General features: G+C 36.3%; 1 protein-coding gene across 7 annotated transcripts in view; it reads right to left on the bottom strand.

Moving 5' to 3' along the window:
• RASAL2 (RAS protein activator like 2) overlaps positions 1 to 21668 on the bottom strand; it is a 265824-nt gene that overhangs the window by 109231 nt on the left and 134925 nt on the right. The gene's annotated exons all lie outside the window — the stretch shown is intronic.

The following is a 21668-nucleotide window of genomic DNA, read 5'->3' as shown; positions in this document are numbered from 1 at the left end:
ATTTTATTTCTGCAAATAATCACCATGTTGTAATTATCTGATTTCACATTTCTCTATAGAGAGCTGGGTAGAGTTATCTTGACTAATCCATCACACGTAGTCATGATCCAGCATTGTACTTAATACATGATGGTATTAGATTGAACTACATGAAAATGCCATTTTTCTAAGTCAAAATTAGTGAAATATCAGCAATGATCAAATGAATAATAACAAAGATTCAAACATCCAACGAAGGGTTGGACTGGATGACTGTTAAGGCCTCTTCCAGTTCTGGAATTTCATGATATAATAATTCAAACACAAACAAGAAAATCAATCAATTTCAATGCTTGGTTACCTTGTCAAACTATGGTCCTCTTATATACTCGTATACTAACACAGCACTCTGTTCTTGTCCGTCTTGGAACTTACCACACTTGTAATTTATCCCCAGATAGGATGTCTACCTGCATCTCATCCCCGGGGCCCATAAGCTCCTTGGTGGCAGGGACTTGCCTTGCTCACTCCTGTAGCATCAGTGCAAAGTATCAATCAAATAGTCTCTTTTGTAGATTTTGAAAAATATAGATAGCATATTTCCCTCTTACCCCTTGCAAAAGTAATTATGGAATTTGGACTTTGGTATAGATACAGAAGTTAATGTGAAAATCAAAGGGCACAAAAAAAATATAAGCTGGCTGCATATAATTAAAAATGACTTGCACATTTTATTTCTTACCAAACTAATAAACAAAAAACCCTGTGAATACCTATCTTCTTCTCTTGCAAACAGAAAAATATCTCAAAAGCAGTCAAGCTGTATGTGTGCCTCCTCTTTTGAACAGCAGATGGTCAGAAACACAGCTTCTTCCAACCATAAACACAGTTTCTTTTAAGGGCTCCCCCTACGCCAGATTGGTGTTCTGACACTGTGATCTTCCCATTGCATTCCTTTTAGAGTTCATATTAGAAAAGAAAATCACTGTGTATGATTGGAAGGACAAACACCAAAGTCACCCACTTTTTCAGAAATGCCTCTGAAATTTTAATTTTTATTTAATTTTGTTATGATGGGCTTACAGTACACACACATACACGTTTCTCTTCTGACAAAAACGCATTATGAAGACTAGAAGATGTTAGTCACGGGGTTAGAAAATTACGTACTTACAAGTGTCTAGAAAAGGCACATGTCAAAAAGTGGCATTTATGATAGCCACACAAAGTTTTTAAAATGTGTGTCTAAACGTTAGAGCTTTAACTTACTCTCCCAGCTAAGATGACTGAGTAGTCTGCATTTCCTTACCTGACATGGCAATGGGCAGGGAGGAAGCATTAAAAGGAACAGACAAAACCAGTCACCTTCCCCATATAATGCAGATAGCACATCAGTTTCAGTACAAATAAGTCATTAGGCATTTGTTTTTGCCTTAGTTTTAAAAAATAGCTGCAACTGTGTGTTACTGTTCCCATAAAGTCTACTCAGAAAAAAGCACAGATGTTCTGGTAGTCATCACAATACTAGGGCATACTGCAGGTACAGTTCACCTGGCTCAATTTCCATTATTCCCTTACAACTAACTGAAGCAAGCTAAAATCTAGTAGAACTCCAAGAGAGAAGTCATGAAGCATTTGAGAAAAAAAAATTAGAAAATTCTAACAGCAGTTTCCTAGAGCACAGTTTTAAAATAGACAACCTTAGAAATAAATGCTATTATTTTGCCCATTTACAGATGAGGAAATGGAGACACAAAAAGGTTTGAAAGAGCAACCTGCCTCAGGTCAGAGTGGTAGGGCCAGAGAATTCAAACCTCATTTGGCCCCGGAGTACTTTCTCTTCACCACGACGGTATATCAAACTAAACTATTTCTCCAAATTTATCTTCAAGTGGCATTTTGGGGTTACTGATTTTTCTCTTCATAGCCTTTTGTATTTCCAAATTTTCTATCAAATTATTAATTTTATAAAAGAGCTGGCATATTGCTCAAGATCAGGTTTATCAGCAGCTGGGGCAGCAGCTTTCCTTCAGTGCGGATGAAGCCAGATGTCTGGAAACATGTATCCGTTAGAACAATGTGCTGAATTTTCAAAAGGACTACACTCATGCTTTTTCATTTATTTCAGCCACTGGAGACAGCTATATTCCCCAGAATCTGAGAGGCAGCTCCTGACTTGAAAATGTTCATTTTGAGTGATAATGTGTGAACTTTTCCTTAACATCTGGGCCCTAGGATATGCGGGGGCCAGTAGAGAAGGAGTTCCTCTTATTTTATTTTATTTTTTCCTCTTTTGCAGAGAATCAATGAGGAAAGGGGAAGGGAGATATTCTCCGTAGCTTGGCCCCAAACTATGTGTTCTTAGGAAGAAATCCAATTCAAGAGAGAATGAGGGGATCTTTTCTCAGCTCTGTGGCTATTCTTCATCTCTTCCATTTTCAACATACTTAATATTAAATAGGTCAATGAATTTACTCAACTCTTATCCTCTATATAAAGATTGAAGTAAAAACAAAAACAAAACAAAACAACAACAAAAAAACAAACCTAGTATTACAAATGTAAATTTGGTCTTTGGTTTGTAAATGTTCCATATTTTTTTTCTGTAAGAAAATCCTTAGTTAAACCTTTAAAAATGATGTTCCTGATTTTTTAAAAGTAGAATATCCATTCCCCAAAGGGAAACTGAAGTTCTTAAGCAAGGGGAAATTTAATCTGTGATAGTTCTACCCATTACTTCTGAACCATTAGGATGGTGATAGTAATAAAAATAAGACCCTTTTTTCAATTATATTCCAGGCTCCAAGAGGGCAATCCTCTCCGATTTTATGATACCAGTCTTATTACATTTTCATTTCCAATATTACATTTCAAAGTACATTTCCCCCTATTTTTTGAGAAGGGTTATTTTTGAAAGTTCCTATGTAATGACATGAGAGTTTTTTCATTTTTAAAAGTTGAGATAAATGATCCTCCAATCAGTTAAAGCCAAGTTTAAAACATTGTGGACATGAAAAAACAACTCCATAAACCATCACTTTTAGTTCTAGAACATATCAGTAAATATAAAAAATAACTTTCAAAAGGTTAAAACTTCCTTCTGAATTTCTGCACACACAGTAAAAAAAAAAAAAAAGAAAATTATAGTTACCAAAAAAGCATTCATGTCATAAGAAATGAGTAAGATATTCTCCCAGAAGAGGCAAAAGTAATGGTATAAAAGGCACAGAATTATGGACAAGGCACAAAATCAATTCACAAAAAACTCCAAAACAGCGATCCGACAAAGAAACACAGCGCAGTTCAACAACACAAACACTGCATTCACTACTGATTAACTGTTTGCTTTGAAAACAAGCCAAATTTTTATGTTCATCACAAGGGATAACATATTTTCTCTTGGCAATAAAACATGATATCTAAATTTATTACTGCTGCAGCCAAAGACAAAAAATATCACTACCAGTGAAAAACTTGAAAATTGTCTATAAGAGATTTGTTTCAGTGACATAAGTGATGTAATTCCAATAAAAAACAAAGAACTTGGTTTTCAACATATTCAAGAACTATGATTATGTGACCGTGGATTAAAGAATATTAACCTAAGTTCAGTAGTGGTTACAGTAGTGGTTACTATTAACAGATAAATCTGCCCAGGACAAAGTTAGCATGTGGCTTGTCTATCTGAACTAATTTAATACTAAATAATGTATTTAGCATGCTAATCTTAGAATGTCATATTGAAAGGAAACAAAAATAAGGGGAAAATACCTATATTGCGGGGAAGTCTAATGTTTGAGTGATACTTTCTAGGTGACCATAATTGAGAGATGAAAGAGATGAAGGAATCTGATAAGGACACAGGCAGAATCACACTCCCACCCTTAGGTCTCTCGGGAGGCCAACCAGAGAAATAAGAACAGGGATCTGTGTACAGCCTTTGGAGGCATCCCTTTCCCCCTCATATCAGGAAATAAATACAATGCTTTCTATCTCATTGGCAAGAGGAAATCAGGCCACAACACTGATTTTAAGAACATAGTTTTGTCCTTACAGACTTTCAGGCTTGAATTTGTAAAATTTGATTATTATGGACCACACTTTATCCTTGTACCATCAGTTGTTGCATAATTTAAATTTTCCCCTACAAAACATTGAAAATTTTCTAAAACTTTCATGATGCGTATTTTAAATTTTACATCATGAAAAACATGAAGTTCAACAGAATATGAATCGGAAAATGCTGACAATATATTGTGCATTCTTGTTCAGTGTTTAATGGGACTCACTATTGAGTGCTATTAAGTGCCAAGCATGTTCTTTGTAAAGAAGTTCTCTAAACAATGCATGAAGTTGCATCTTTAGTAAACTGATTTCATTCATCACAATTTTTCCTATGAATGCCAATAGTAACAAACACCTACGTATTCTGTTTTTATATTTTTGAAGGGATGACTACACTTCTTTTGCAGTAAATAACAGTAAAACAGACAACTTTACTAATGAATTTATTTTTGTAAGGGCAGAAGGATAGAACTACTGTTGGTGTCAGAGGACCCAGCGTATAGAGCTCTGCCTCTTGCTCACCATTCCACGCAGGTGAAAGATCACAGTATGTAAGAGAACTGGCCTTAGGGCCAGATTACCAGGTTCAAATACCAGCTGTGCCATTTACTACTTGCAGGGTCTTGGAAAAGCATTGCCTCAGTTTCTTTAAATATTTAAAAAAAAAAAATAACAGGGATAATGATTGTACCTAGCTCATAAGGTTAAGTGAGTAAATGTCTGCAAAGTGCTTAGAACAGTACCTGGCACAAACCACTATGTAAACATTTGTGGAGTAAAAAGTAGTATTCTGTATGTTTGGGGGAAGCGGGCTATAAAACAGTGGGGGGGGGGGAAAGAAAATGAGAACAATTTTTATATTTTATCCCTCAAAAAGCTTACCTCTTCACTATAAAAATCTTCACAATGTCTTCATTTACCAGGACTCACAAGTTATTATCATCTCAGATTCTCTGAAATCTTTTCCTTTTCCTTGCATTTATAGAAATGTTTGATTCTTTTACCAGGGAACACTTTCAATGTGTTCATTGCATGGTCCAGAATACACCCCGCTGCAAGTATAAGCGTGTGAAAAAGTCTGTGACTTTGTCAGAAAGTATTCCTCTTACCAAGAGTACCATTCAGTCTTTTGTTCCATCTGCAGAGAATATTTGAAATAAGACACTACATACCCTATCCCATAACCATAGATGCCTTGATAAGAAAATGCTGACATTGTAAATTACCCAAGGAGAGGTGTAAATGGAATCCTTTTGTGAAATAATTTCCCAGTAGGTATATAGGACAGTCGCTTGCAGAATCTTGGGTATATAGCCCAAGCAGCAACATTAAAACAACACCTTACTTAATGATCATCATGTTATGGGCTGATATTTACCCAGTTTTCTGAACTTACCAATCAAACAATTTTGAGAAAAGATTTGTGCAGGGCTTACTAGCCACCTGACAATAATGCTGTAATACACATAAAGTGGAACTGTAAATAAACTAGTGCTTTCATTTTAGCATTCAACCACATTTATACTTTTCCAGAGACAAATGAATGACTCTGATAACTTAAGGCAATTTAATCAACAATATTGTCAACCAAGATTTCTTAAATGTATAATAAATGCTGATCTAAATATTGCTGGAGATAGATTTGTCTGTTTTGTGATAGTAAGAAGTACATCCAAAGTGGCGGAAGGAAAGGGTGTTGAATTTCATCAAAGTAATTTTTTGGTGTACACTGCATTTCTGATTACATTTTTACTTTTTGTGTTATCGGTGACTTTTTTTTTAATGAAAAGAGCTGTTCTCACCAAAAATTTGGCATCGTGAGAATGTTTGTCATAATCTATTAAACTATGCATAATTAGTATTTAAAGTCTAAAATTACAGTGTGCTAATTAAAAATTAGAAGGGGTTTTTAATGTGTTCATACATTGATTATTTATAACTCAAGATATTTTTTCTTACAGAAAATACAGCAAAACTGGCAGAAAGAGAGAGAAACTAACATTTAATGAGAACTTACAATGTGCCAGCACTCTGCTGGGGAAGTTAATTTTAATATCTTATTTTCCATAACCCTGTGAAGTAGTAACTATCACGCTGATTTTATACGTTCAGAAGGCTGTTTGCTTAAATTACACATTACTTTATCCTTAAATTATACATTACTTTATCAAAGTAATATATGTATACTGTGAAAAAAACAAAATCAACCCTCCTTGAAATCAAATCAGCTAATAAAAACTAGCAACCCCACCACCCACCCACCAAAGTCATCCCTCTTTTTAATGTTTAGCTTTTCCTTTGGTATTTATCTCAACATTTCTAAATAAAACCTACTGTTATAAGAATATTATTTAGAAATGTTGAGATTAGTTTTGGGCACTTCCTTCATGGATATTCTAAGGATTTGTCATCTTCTTGTCCTTCCCGATTTACTCCTTCTATGATTTGACAGATACTTACCTCGGAATACAATGCAGTTTAGAAACCATGTCCACGTGGAGCTTTCGGGGTACTGCTCCATGGTCTTCGCTTCTAATATTAACATCAAGAAGTCAGATGCCACTCTTATTGAAAACCAACATAGGGTATTTTTGATTCTGAAAATTTTTAGGAGGCTCTCTTCAAAACAGATGTTCTGAAATTTCCTGAAGAGGTGCCTTAATGTGGGTCTGTCTTTGTGCATTATGCTGAACACTTGAGAGACCCTTTTAAACTGGAAAATCATCACCTACAGTTCTGGGAAATTTTCCTTCAGGTCTTTACCAAATGTCCCTTAACTAGGGAGGCTTTCCCTGATCATCTCATATAAAATAATGGTCCTTTTCCCCTTCTCTACCTACAGCCCTCTCTAGACCCTTTACCCTACCGACATCGTACCTCATTTCTCTTCCATCACATCAGTCACCGTATGACATATTGTAGAGCTGTTCAGTTTTGTCAGTCTACTCCTCCCAGAATGAAAGGTCCATGAAGGCAGGGGCTTTGATTTGTATTGCTGGCTGCAGTATTTTGAATACTTTGTTCACACAGGCCAGAACAGTCTGTGTCACGTAATAGGCATTTAAAAAATATATACTTGATGGATGAAAAAAATAACTCCATAAAGCAAAGAAATTTGCTAAGTTAGTCCCTCTGCAGGGCTTTGAATCAGGATCAACATTTAGCTGGGGACGGCAAGAAAGGCACGACAAGGGCTCACAGCTGCCTGCCAATGTTTAAGTCATTCTTTAATTAGAAGTAGCCAGTGGGTAACTGAGATTTGTACGGTGATGGGGAAGCACCATAATAAAGTGGAAATGAAGTCATACAGATCTGAGTTTGAATTCTGGTTCTGCCAATTTGGTGGCATCAGCACTCAGTCTATATATACATGAGGACAGTAACTGTACCCGTCTCACAGGACTACTGCCAGAAGCAGGTGAGATGGTACGCATCCAGATCTCAGCATTATGTGTACCTGGGCTCGCTTCTTGTTTCTTCACATTTGTGACTATTCTTTATTTTTATTTGAAAAATATAAAGAGATAAATTTGAGGTGGTAATCATTGAGAGTAAGAAATAGGAAGAATCGGAGACTTATACTTAAAACGAGACATTTCATGGTACTTTATCCTAAAAAAAAAAAAAAACATGATAGGAGATGAGATAAAGTTTGTAAAGCATACTAACTATTCAAGAATTTATTGAATTTATCAGAAAAAAAATAACCAAGTGTATTAGTTTCCTAAGACTGCTGTAGCAAATTACCATAAACTGAGTGGCTTAAAAACAACAGAAATTTATCTCTCATAGTTTTCTGGAGGCCAGAAGTCCAAAATTAAGGTGCAGGCAGTACTGTACTTCCCTCCAAATGGCGTAGGAGAGAATCCTTCCTTGCTTTTCCCAGGTTCTGGTAGCTTTGGGTGTTCCTTGGCTTGTGCCTATATAACTCCAATCTTTGTTTCTGCTTCACAAGGCCTTCTCCTCTGTCTTTGTCTTCCCATCTCTGTATCTTATAAGGACAATTTGTCATTGGATTTAGGACCCATCCAGATAATTCTGGATGGTCTCGTCTCAAGATCCTCAATTTAGTTACTTCTGCAAAGACCCTTTTTCCAAAGAAGGTTATGGTCACAGGTTCATGAGATTAGGAAGTAAACATGTCTTTTTGGAGGCCACCATCAACCAATTACACCAGGCATACACTTTGTTCTTCCTTTGGATTTTGTATTGTATATTCTTATTGGATTTTCTACGCTGTTTTTGTAGCTACAAGAACAACAAGGTTGTCTTCCTGCCAATTATGCCTTTAGATTCAACAACAGACTGTTATTAATTACAGTCTCCATGGTATTGTTTTCTGACACCTAGTTTCTAATTTAAAAAGACTTCCTGGCCTCCAGAATGCTCCTGCTAATTTAATGGATACTAAAATATAGTGTGCTTTTTCAAAGCTATTGGAGACGCCCACAACGGCAGCCACTAAACTTATATATATGCAAATACTAGGATTTTTAAAAGTTTGGTAATTTTTAAGTTTCATTCAAAATAGAGAAGAAATGTTGGTTAGAATGAGCTTACACTATTTACCTGGACAATGTGACTACAGCAAACTGGTACTTTGGTAAGGACCTTACAATATTTACATGATGGCATCTTAGTTTACCCTGTAGGGATAAGTGCTATGCTTTTGACTGTCCCTAGAAAGAAGACCTATAACTTAAATCATATGGCCAAAAGTCCACAGAAAAGAAAGCAAGCTAGGGAAAATGGAGACAAAAATGATTATAGTGAGAAAAATAGAATTTTATTAGATATTTTTTCTGAGACATAAACCTTTGGTACAATCATCAATTCTGAAGTAGCATGGCATCGTTACCAATAAAGTGGAAATAGGATACTTTTTGAAAGACAGATATATATCAAAGGATGACTTCTTAGAGTCTAATGACATTTCTTCTGAAAACCCATTCATGGATTTCACTTATTAACAAAGAATAAGAGGGAGGTAAATTTATGCTAACGAAATTTTTCATCTCTTCTTATTCCCTGATACAACATACCTTTGTTTGATCTATGGTTCACCACTTTGAATGTGGAAAATGCACGGACTAGCCTTTGTATGGGCACATGAGATTCCACAAGATTAATTTTTCTTTAAATCGCTATGTCAATTAAAAAAGGAGAATAGTACTGCAATGGACTATGTGTTGGTGTCCCTCCAACATTGCTGTGTTGCAATCCTGGTCCCCCACGTGATGGTGTTAGGAGGTGGGGCCTTTAGCAGGTCATTAGGTCACAAGGGTGGCACCCACATGAATGGGATTCATGCCCTTTTAAAAGGAACCCCAGAGAGCTCCCGTGCCCTCTTTCCACTATGTGAGGAGACAAGAAGGTGGTAGTCTACAACTGGAAAAGTGCCCTCAGCAGACCCCGTACCTTGGACTTGCCAGCCCCTTGAACTGTGAGAAGTAATTGTTTGTTGTTTAAGCCCCCCCACCACCCCCCCAGTCCATGGTATTCTGGTACAGCAGCCCAAGCTAAGACAAATGCTATACCTGAGTGTATTACTTGGGCATAAATACAACAGAGCAGGTAAATACATTGCTAAGCCCTGAGAAAGATGACGAAAATATCAGTATAGTTCTAATTTACTAACCAAAGTAACACGTTTAGTTATAGAAGCTCATCTTTTACCTATACCCCTATGCTATATCACTGATGCCAAGCATTATTAGAAGAGGCCACATTTTCTCCTCACTCCGATTCTGCACACAGTTTCTTTTTGGAAGGCTTATCTATCATTGTGGAACTGTCTAACTTTTAGTGGCTACTCCAAGGTTATTTTTATCTAATTGTTATGTGCACTGCCAATGCTTTTTAATGTATTTTTCTCTCTCCTCTTACTTTCACTTACAATCAATGTATTATTTCATTGGCTCCTTCACTAGCTTATTTGGTTTCTAATACATACATCTAAAAACTTCTCTCCAATTCTTACTTTAAAAAAATTAATTACAAAAGATTTGTTTAAATATGTTTTTGACTCTTAGATGTCACTTCTCTTATCAAAGTGAGAGGGGAAAAAAATCTAAAGGTCTTTAAATGGGAAAAAATGAGCTGATATAAAATAATAATCTTTATTATTACCTGCTCTCTTTCTAACTCAGTCTTTCTTTCATTTCCTTCCTATCCTATGAATTCATATTCTTTTCACTCTTTTCTACGCTGAATTTTTCCTATGTATTCTCTACTCCCTAGAGTTAGAAAGAACATGCCAAACTCAGACAAAACAAGAATTATTCTGTAAGCAGAAGGAAAAATAAAAATGAAATGGATGGGAATTTCCTGTTATGCTATATTAAATATCAATTAAAATGAGAAAAAAGTTAACATGGAAATTTCTGAAGACAACAGGAAAGAGAATAGGCTGTAAATTTCAGACAAAAGAAAGTAATCAGAACACTTCAGTAAACACTGTTTTATGAGAAACTTCGGAGCTTCCTCTCTTAAGTATTGTTACTATAGAAATCCCAGGGCAGATGGGTGCTGAGAGGGTCATAACAAAACATGCTTCATCCCTGGAGGCAGCTCCAATTTGTTTTGGACACAAACTCAACCAGATTTTCCACCAATCTGATTCATAAATCCTTCTGTTTGAAATATAAACTGAAAAGGATTTGGTAATAATCAGCTTAGCCAATCCTGGACAACAGAGACAGAGACAGACAGAGATAGAGACAGACAGAGAGACAGAACTAAAGTAAATAATGTTTAGCTAATTTTGTTCAACTTATCTGAGTCATATATTTTTCCTTTTGGAAAAGGTTCTATGGCAGCCAAGGGCCTAGATGAAGCCTCAAAAATAGGTCTCAAGATGCTTTATAAACAACTCTACGCCCATGTTTCTACCTCCATCACATAACAGAAAGGTGAATGATGACTGTACATTTGAAGAAAGGAATTCACCAAACTGTTCAAGTAGAAATTGAAAAAATAAACTAGTAATGAGATACAGAGGCAGGATGCTTCCTAAGATGACACACCTCAAATTTCTTCATTGGGTTGATTTAAACCTGTCCAAGCAAAATGAGAAACATTAACACCTGCTCTCGTATCTCACTGATTCCATGATAGATACGTTAAATCATACGCACAGCATTTATGATCCACAGAAAACGTGTTCCCCAGCATTAAGTCAGCTACATTGTATTTAACAAAGAGGCAAAGAGAAAAAAATACCCTTTTTAACATTCCTGAAAAGTCCAATAGGGGTTACTTTTATAATCCATTAGATTATAATCATCTAACATAAAAATGTCAAGAAGATTTTGTCTTTTTTAGTTAGATTCAATTTCTCTTCTTTACTGCAGATAAATAAAAACTAAGCTGTTTCAATGGCCAACTTAATACCCTGCTACAAATTAATGACCGGAGAGTGAGAAGAAACTTAGCTAATTTTTAAAGCAGTACATTTTAGTAATGTGAAAGCCACTGGTTGGCATCAACATAATATACACTTTCAGTTAATTCTCTCTGATTTTAGTTCATTGCTGTCCCTGTTTTTGAAATACATCATAAAAAACTGAAATGCATCTTCAGTACAGACAGCCTTCTTCTTCCCCTTTTTTCTCTTCCTCTTCCTCCTAATGATAGGTGTTAGTATTATTGCCATTATTATTAAGAATAATAACTCATTCATTTGATTAAAAGTTAAAAGGTTAAGAAGTGTTGTATAATGAAAAGTTAATCTCCCTCCTACTCCAGGTCTCTAGTTTTCTCCTCAGAAGCAAGCACTGCTAAAGGTTTCTTCTATACAGTCTAGTGTTACACACACACACTGTGTACACACAGACACACGTGACATTTTTTACACAAATAATACATACATATTTCTGCACCTGCTTTCCCCCCTCTCCCTTTAACAATGTATCTTGGAAATTGTTTCAAATTATTACACATGGAGCTACTTTCTTTTGCATAGGGGCACAGTAGCCCATTATATAAATTTAACGTAATTTATTTAAATGGACTCCTACGGATGGATATTTGGGTTGTTTGCTCTTGTGTTAGTAAAAAGAACCATGCAATGACTGTGTGAGTAGATGTGTAGGGCTGTAGACGTAGACAGCCTCTGGGGCAAAGAGGACAGAAACTTTTGCCAAAATGCATCTTGCACATTAATGGACTAGAAAGCTTATTTCCTTCTATCCTTGCAAAACACCTTTATCTCTAATATCATAGGTAAAAATCAGTCACTCGCTGTAGTTTTAATTTGCTTTTATTAATTATAAATGAGGTATAACATCTTTTTCTTGTGTTTAAGTGGCATTTTAATTTTTTTATGAACTATATATGCCTTTCCCTATTTTAAAAAAGGTTTCACATATTAATAAAGTAATATATGCACATAGAGTCTACTGATTTTATAAGACTTCTTAAAAAAACAAAACAAACAAAAAAAAACCCCCCAGCAATTCCCAGCCCTCTTCTTCTAGCACTTTTCCTTCCCCAGAAACAACTATGTTTATCTTTTGGCCAATTCTTTCGGTAGTTACCATCAAGTCTTAAGTAATATGGTTATACTGATATTTTTTTATTTTTCCATTTCAGACATCATCTATTGACTTTCCACTAAGGAAGATGAGAATTCGATCCTTTCCTCCTGCATTACTACCCCAGGAGGTGTATATACACTTCCTATTCTCTCGCTCTCCCTATGCACTCACACAGTAACTTTGGGGAGGACGAACAACATTGTGACTGCTTGCAGTGTACCACTCTGTAAATCCTACTCGTATGTATAACACAGTGGTCAAGAGCACAGAGCCTGAAAGCAGACTGCCTGGGTTCAAATCCCGTCTCTGCCTTTTATTAGCTATCTAGTTATAGAGGCAAGTTACTTAACTTCTCCATGCCGCCGTCTCCTTATCTGTAAAACAGTACCTGGTAGGTTTACAAGGACTAAAAGAAGGTCAGGTATATTACGTACATGTCCTGTCGAAGGTGCTACATAAGCATTCTCTATGTCCAGCACTATTTTTTAGTTTCCCCTGTAGTTATTGTCCGATTATTCACCTGTTTAGATTTCTATGTGCTTATTGTTAAGTCAATCCCAAATTTGCTTCCTGTTGTTTAAGTGTATTTAGTTACATCAATTTTGTCTTCTTGGAGCGGTCCTAACGATAGCCTGCTGACTGCTCCAATTGGAACCGGATGTCTTCATTCTACAGTTGGCACAGAGCTGTTCAGCTCCATGTGTTCTATACTATTATTCTCCCAAGGATTCCCTCTGTCTCTCTCCTGTGCTGGATCTCCTATCCTAAATCCCATGTCCTGCTTATTCCTGCTGAAGAATATATTCCATTAGTTTAAAGAGAAATGATGTGCAGGAGGCAATTTTAAAAAAAAATCTTACAGGTCTGAAAATATCTTTTATCCTCATGGGTGATGAATGGCTTACAGCTAGATGTGGAATTCGCAGAAGTTTGAGGGTATTCCTCATGGTTTTCTAGCTTCTGATCTTGTTGATGGGAAGTGTGAAGCCATTCTGGTTTCTGATCCTTATTAGGTAATCTGTTTTTCCTTTCTTTGGAAGTTTGTAATACTCTTTGTCACCAGAGACAAACTGAAATTTCTCGAAAATGGGCCTTGTCACAGGCACTCAGTAAGCCCTTCCAATCTGGAAACTCATATCCCTCAGTTATGGGAAATTTTCTTGAATTATTTTGGTAGTGATTTCCTCCCCTTGTTTTTCTTTTTCTGGAACTAATTGTTCTGATGTTGGACATCCTAGACTGGTACTCTAATTATTTTATCATTTTTTCCCCCTCTCCATTCTTGGACATTCACTTATTTTCATCTTCGAACACTTCTTCTGAGTTTTATTTCTGTTACAATATTTTTTTTTTGAATACACAGAAGCTCTTTGGCTTTGCATAACATTCAGTTCTTGTCTCACTTTATCTGAGGATAGTATTTTATCTTAGGATAGCGATGATTTTTAAAATTTTTATTAAACTTATTAGTGACATAGGTTAATAAAACTATATAGGCTTCAAGCGTATAATTCTGTAATACATCATCTGTATATTGCATTATGTGTTCACCACCCAAAATCAAGTCTCTTTCCATCACCATCTATTTGACCTCCTTTACCCTCCTGTACCTCCCCCATCCCTCTTTCTCTCTGGTAACTACCATACCTGTGTCTATGAGTTTTTGTTTGTTTGTTTGTTCGTTTGTTGCTTTCAGTTTTATATCCCACATGAGTGAAATTATATGGTTCTTGACTTTTTCTGTCTGACTTATTTTGCTTACCATAATATTCTCAAGATCCATCCATGTTGTCGCAAATGGCAGTATTTCATCTTTTTTTTTTTTTTTTACAACTGAGTAATATTCCATTGTATATATGTATCACATCCTCTTTAGGTGATTTTTTTTTAAGCTTTCTATTTGCCTATCTCTGTTCCTCCACATTTGTTTGTTCCTTTTGGCTTTTCTCTTTCATACTAAAGGCTTTTCTTCAGATGTCTGCTAATCTTAGGAATGTCAGTATCTTTAGGTCTTTCCTCTTGGGGTAAATACTCCAAATAGTACTCTTCTTATCACCTGCCTGGAGGGTAAAGGCAAGTGAGGGAAGACAGGTGGAGGAGTTTCATCATTTGTGGGCAGATGCTCACTTAACCCCTTGTGTTGGGAAAGAGCCCTGCACTCTCAGCTTTGCCTGGGATGCCCCAGTCCAAGACCCCTGGGGTTTTCACAGCCAGCGAATTCACCTGCAGTCCTGTATTAGGGGAGAAGAAACCCTGTCTATGGGGGTGGGAAGAGCAATTGTTCAGTGGAATGGTGCAGAGGAGAAGAGCTAGGTGATCGTGATACCATCAATTCCTGAAGATTCCGTGGTAAAAATCAGGTTGGTTCTTGGCTTTCTTCAGGGTCAGATTGAAATTTGGCTTTCTCTAGTCAGCCACGTCCTTTACCACACTCCATTTGCTAGCCAACTTTCAATTTATTATTATTATGTTGTGATTGTTTTCTTCTTTCTCCTCTCATTATCCTTGAAGGGCCATGTCTTTAAAAAAAAATCCCTTTACTATTGTTGTAGTGGTGTTTCTGGAAGGAATACAATTAGATGCTTATGTTAAATCCACCATCTTTATCCCCAGAAGTCCAGGCTGAATCCAAAAATTCATTTTCTCTTCCCACCCAATTCTCCAACGACCACAGTGGTTTACGAAGACTAATTGTCAAGAGGGGCTCCTGGCCTGGGATCACGTGTGAGAGGACTCCACTCTGGTGCCCGTGGGCTCCAATCCCCACAGAGCTTCAATGCACAGGCCGGGCTGTCCACATGCAAGTTTGTGGGGCCTAATTTGAAAATTCTACCCTGGCCTTCCGGAATATTATAAAAATATACAGCCAAGGTTGAAGAGTAGAACATATTTTATTTGTTTAAAAAAATAGTTTGTTAGACTAACGTAAATATTAAGACATATGATACAGCTTTGTAAACGTAGCAAGTAGTTGGCCTACCACTAAACGTAGACTTCCTTCATGGTTTATCCTTCCCCATGTCCTCATGCTTGACAGCAACCCTCACAATAACGCACACAAGTGACTTAACGAACCAGAAAAGGAATCCTTTAAGACACTTTACTGCCATCTGCTGGAGATTTTATGAAATAACTACAAATCAACGCTGAGAGACAATGACAGACTCCCGAGTTGTTGGACAATGCATAATTTGCACAACCAGAGGGGCAGCGCTGCCTTGGAACCAGCTTTCACAGAAGGGGACAAATCTCTACCATGCCAGGATGACGATGGGGAGGAAGACAAAAGAGCACATCAGGAATCCAAACTTCCATTTACATGACAGAAGGCATTGTGCTCTGGCATGTTGACTTAGAACTGAGAACTGACTTCCTCATAGGACAAAAATGTTCTCACTGCTAATCTAAATCTAGCTCAAAGAGTAAAATAGAAATTGGCTTTAGTAGAAAATACTAGTTTTTATCTTATTCATACTAGTTTTGAGTTCCAAATAACTAACTTTCAAAAGGAATTTAGGAATGTTTTCAACAGTAACTCACATTTTGGAATTCAATTGGCTAACAAATAAATGCAAGCTGCTTCTTTGTAATGGATGAACCTGATCAAAGTTGGTTGGTAGTAAGGTCCGTTCTGTTATAATGCTCGCTCTGAAAACGTGAATGTCCCACACATTTGCCACATTAGGCACGATGACACAAATGTTTTTCACTTTACAGATTTCACCTATGAGAAACACTAGGTGAATAAAGAACACTCAGCTGAACCAAGCCACATATGAAGCCACGAAATGTATGCGCGTGTGCGTGCCCACACACATGCGCACATGCACACACACACACACACACACCAGCCACCTCACTTCACTGCCTGTGTTGTGAGCCACTCCCATCCACATGTGGTGGAACAAGGTTCTATTCAATTTCCAAAAATCCCGCCCTCTATCCCTTCACAATAAACTTTAAAACTACTCTGATGCCCACTCACACAAGTAAATTTCAGGAGTTTTTCAAGTTAAAGTGTTGTATTTGTTGTAGTATTTATGTATTTCTCAACCATTTAATACGTGTAAAAATGTGGTATCTACTAAGTTCCTATCTTTATGTGTCATCGACCAAGATTTTGAGTATAGTGCCCCAATCCCTTTTCCCCCATAAGCCTTGTGATTTTCATTGTGCAATTTTGTACAGTACAGTGATTTTTAGAAACACATCGCATTATAGAATTGACTGTACATGGCTGTTTTATCCTAGAATCGAGCCCATTCTTCAAGACTAGTATCACCAGTATTACCATGTGTATCTTACACAATCCTACAGACTTCAAAGAATAAATATATACTGGCTCATGGTTTTTAAGAAAACGCAAAAATACTCAACCAAAAGCTTCAAATGAGATTATTTCAGGGCCTTTGACCTGAATTATCTATAATGGTTTTGATAATTCTTGAGTTTATTTGACTTTCCTCAAATAACACATATATCACTGAAATCCAGGAATGATGAACTACAAGTATAAAGGCTGGATATTCTATAGCTCTCTTAGCATGAGCTTGCTTATAGGTAATTGTGAAATAGTTTATTTTATAGGAGGGAAAGAAGACGACATTTTTGGGGCATTTCAAAGAAAACCAAGGGTTGGCATTATCCATTGAGCTCGAACTTTCAGAGCTAGAAATGGCAGACTACTGATTTTTTCATAAATGTTTTGATAATTTCTATATATATTACCCTGAAGTTCAAGATCTGCTTCTATTAAAGATATATATATACACACACATAAATATAAATTTAATAGTCAATCTACATATCGAGTGCTACCATACACAGGAATTATTTATTAGCATTTTAAATTCTATTATTTGAAAAAATGGAAGGATATGTTTCTGTAATATTAAATCTTCATTACTCATTTCCCTTCCTTCAATATTATTAACATTCAGTATTTTTATAGAAGATTCTAGCATCTTGAAAATACTTCATAGATTATCTAGATACTCCCAATAAGTATCTTGATATTAAAAATTAGTCTTTATTAGTTTATAAACAAAATTAGAACTGAGGCTTATTTAATAAAGACGGTAAGGGTTAAAACTAAGGTTTGAATAATCAGTAATATCCTTTAAACCTTTTTATTAAAAGAGTTCTCCTTTATAATAATTTTATGAAGGCCTTGGAGAGAATATTCTGCTTCAATATGTGTTTTCTTCAATGTTTCCTCAAATTGTTATCACTTAGGTCAATAAAATTAGGAAAACATAGGTACAAGTTTGGCTTTTCCTTAATGTCTTTCCAATTTGGTTTCTTTTTTTTGGTGGTGGTATTTTAAATTTTGCTTAACTTCTTCATTTACATAAATATAAACATGAAAATTTTGGATAGCTAACTTTGACTCTAAAAGACTTGATATATTTTTGCCTAAGGCTTGCTAGCATGTATCCAAGGCATACTATTTCCATAAAAGCATACTTCACAAAAATGTTGTCTACTGTTTAGCTTTCACCTATCCCATTTCACAGTGTTCTTGGAAGATACTTGATGGCTTTTTTTAAAAAGTTGCATTCATATAGATTACATTTACACTGAAAATGAATATTTACTAGTTCTAGTTCACGTGGTCAGCTTACATATCTCCTAGTAGTGTTTGCATGCAAAAATCCAATCATCGGAAGGAATGATATCCTTTTGAAAATTCAGGAAATCATGCTTCGCATGGTTTAAATTTGGGGAACAAGATTTTTTTGATGAATAAATTAAAATCTGGATATTGTCACTAGGGGAAAATAGTTTTTTCTAGGTTTTCTAAATCTGGAAATGGGTGCTTTAGATGTGACGTTCATATGCTTTAAGAAAACATTCAAATTCTGGAAAAGAATTTGGTATATCAAGATCTGTTTTTAATGCCAGCGTAAATATAAGTTTTAGTATCTTGGGTAATCTGTCAACTGCTGAGTGCAAAAATCTGAGAGCTACTGAGTGAGAAGGACATTCTGTGCTTAACCACCTCCCCCACTCTGCGTGCGCACACTTTTCTAAATTCTCGACATGTATTAGGTTTCTCATCAGTGTAAATTTGCTCATGTTGAACAATGTGTGAGGCACAAATATAGGCCTTCCCATCTTTTCACATTCAAAAGTTTTTTCACCAATTTGAAATCTCCAATGTACAGTAAATTGGCAGTCACCGTGACTGTTCTTCACAGACCCTTTACATGCATAGGGCTCCTGTCTGCTATGAATTCTCTAAAGTAGGGTGAAAGGCACATGTTTTTCATGAGTGGGCATTTCTCCATAGCTGACTGCCTCATATCTAAAATCAAAAATGTATGCCATGATTTTATACCTGCAAAATCTGATCAGTTCTCCTTGGGGTTCTTCTACCAGAGAAGAACAAAGAGAATCCAGAGCTTGGAAAGTGTGAGAACCATGCAAAACCAGAAGGGCTTCCCCATACACACTTCATTTGACTTACTTGTTTGGAAACAGAATTCTGGATTTTTCCTCCTTCTTCTCTGATCTGTCCTTTGCTAGTGCTTCCTCATCTTCTGAACCTCTGGATGTTATATGAGGGCTTAGTCTTGGACTTCTCTCTTCTACCTACACACATTTCCCTGGTGATTTCCCTCATGGCTTTGAACAACATCTATTTGCTAAAGGCGTGCGATTTGTATCTCTAGTCTGTGTCTATCCCTTGATTTCCAGACTCCCATATTTCCACCTGGGTGTCTAATGAGACCCTCAAACTTAACATGTCCAAACTTGAGCTCCTGGTCAATCCCACTTTCCACCTTGCTTCTCCCACAGTCTTTCCAATTTTAAAAATAACAACTTCATTCTTCTAGCTGCACTAGACAAAATCCTTCACTCTTCTGTTTCTCACTTCCCACATCCAATCCAACAAGCAAATTCTCTTGGCTTACCTTCCAACATATACAGAATCTGGTCACTTCCCAGCCTTTCCACTACTACCATTACGGTCCAAGTTCCATCGTCTCTTGTCTAGACCATTGCAACAGCACCCCCGTTGGTCTCTGCACTCCCAAGCTTACAACCCTCCTCTCAGTATAGAAGCCAGCGGCTCCCCATCTCACACAGTAAAAGCCAAAGCCCTTATGATGAACTACAAGACCTTCCTGATCTGCTTGCCAGAGAGCTCAACGACCTCATCTCCCACTATTCCCCCCTTCTTCGTGCCACTCCAGCTTCACTGGCATCTGTGGTGTTCCTGGAACACTCCAAGCATGTTTCTACTTTATACTAGGTTTTCCCCTGGGTGGAACCCCTCACCCCCAGGTATCCACATGCTTTACTCCCCCATACTTTGATCGGATCTTTACTCAGATGTCACTTAACAGTGAGGCATTCTTTGTCACCTTAGCTAAAAGTATACTTCCTTGACATTTTCTGGTCCCATTCCCTAGTTTATTTTTTTCTTTGTACTTATCACCATCTAGCACAGTATATATTTTACTTATTACTCTTGCTTATTGTCTGTCACTCCTCAATACAATATAGGCTCTACAAGGGCAGAGGGTTTTGTCTCTTTTTTCACTGTTACATTGCGAGTGCCTAGAACAACATCTGGCACACGGTTGTCACTCAATAACCATTTGCTGCATAAATGAATGGGTTTTTAAAAAATAAAAAATCAATAAAAGCCACATGTTATAATATACCACAATAATGAGATATATTGAGAATAGTCATCAATAACCTATCTTCTTAATTACAGAAGAATCTTTTAAAGGCAGAAACTTTATCTTACATCTCTTTTCATTCTTAGGGACTGGCATAGAATGTTACATATACAGCAATTCCTCAGTTAAATATTTGATAGCAGGAAATTTTGCCTAAAGACAAATCACTAGGAGATAAAAATAGAACAACAGAATAATTATCTAATTCAACATTAGATTGGCATATAAGAAAGAATGACTCTAAAAGTAGTCTTTTCCCCTCTAATATTTATGAGCAATAGCTTTTAGTGCTAATTCAGAACAGCCACTCCAAAAATGATCATGAACTGCCGTAAGTCAAAAAGGCTACTAGACTCGTCAAGGACAGAGGGTGGAGGACTGGCTCTGGACTAGACACCGAGGCCACCCCATCTGAGTTGTCTTTGGAGCAGTACCTGGAATGCTGCAGATATTTAACAATTTACCATCTAGTTCTCCCTCCTATAAAATTATAATAGTACTTCAGACTATTACACTTCCTCAAAATCAACTGATGTTTGTGGGTCAAAGCTTGTCAAAGGTTCCTAGAGAAATGACAGAGTCATCAACATTATGAATATGACAGTAAAGGAGTTGAAAGGTGACTCTGAACCAGACCAATTTACACAGAACTTGTATGTGAAATATAAACAGACTATATATACACTGGTCACACCCAGACAGGTTTGCAATATAATTTAGGCCAACACCTAAACTAGTTTCGACACATGGTAAGGACATACAATGGAAATAAGATGAGAGGAAAATTTGAATTCTCCAAGTATGACTCTTTGGAGAAAAGTGTTTGCTAACCTGACTAATTTCCAGAAAAGCAGCAACTGTTACAGGATAAAAAAAGAAATAAAGGATTCAAATTCTGACCAAGAATTCTGAGTTCCATTTAAAATATGAAGAGAAATGAAGGAAAAGGCAAAAACAAAGAAACCCCCAAACCCTAATTTTCAAAAACACAACCAAAATCACAGAATTATCCATATTAACCAACATAGAGACAACAAATGGTTCTGTTTTATCTACCTACCAAATGTCTATGACTATGTGTAGGTTGACTAAGTAAATAATAATACAACAATACAAAGCACTTTTTACTTTTCAAACCCTTTCATTATTTTATTTAATCTTAATGTTTTAAGATTAAATATTAATTTTTTATAATTACCTGACCTGTCTAATTATCTAAATATCAATCAGTAAGCATGCAAAACATGAAACAGAATACATTTGGTAGGAAACAGGGAAAGAGCTGCTTTAATATTGACATTAACTTCTTAGTGTATAACAACTCATGTGGGTCTTTTGAATTCTCTCTTCTGTCACTCTTCCAGAAGACATGGAATATATAAAATTAGCTGAC

This window comes from Rhinolophus ferrumequinum, chromosome 22, assembly GCF_004115265.2.
Source record: "Rhinolophus ferrumequinum isolate MPI-CBG mRhiFer1 chromosome 22, mRhiFer1_v1.p, whole genome shotgun sequence".
Lineage (NCBI taxonomy): Eukaryota > Metazoa > Chordata > Mammalia > Chiroptera > Rhinolophidae > Rhinolophus > Rhinolophus ferrumequinum.
This window is presented reverse-complemented; position numbering and strand designations above follow the sequence as displayed.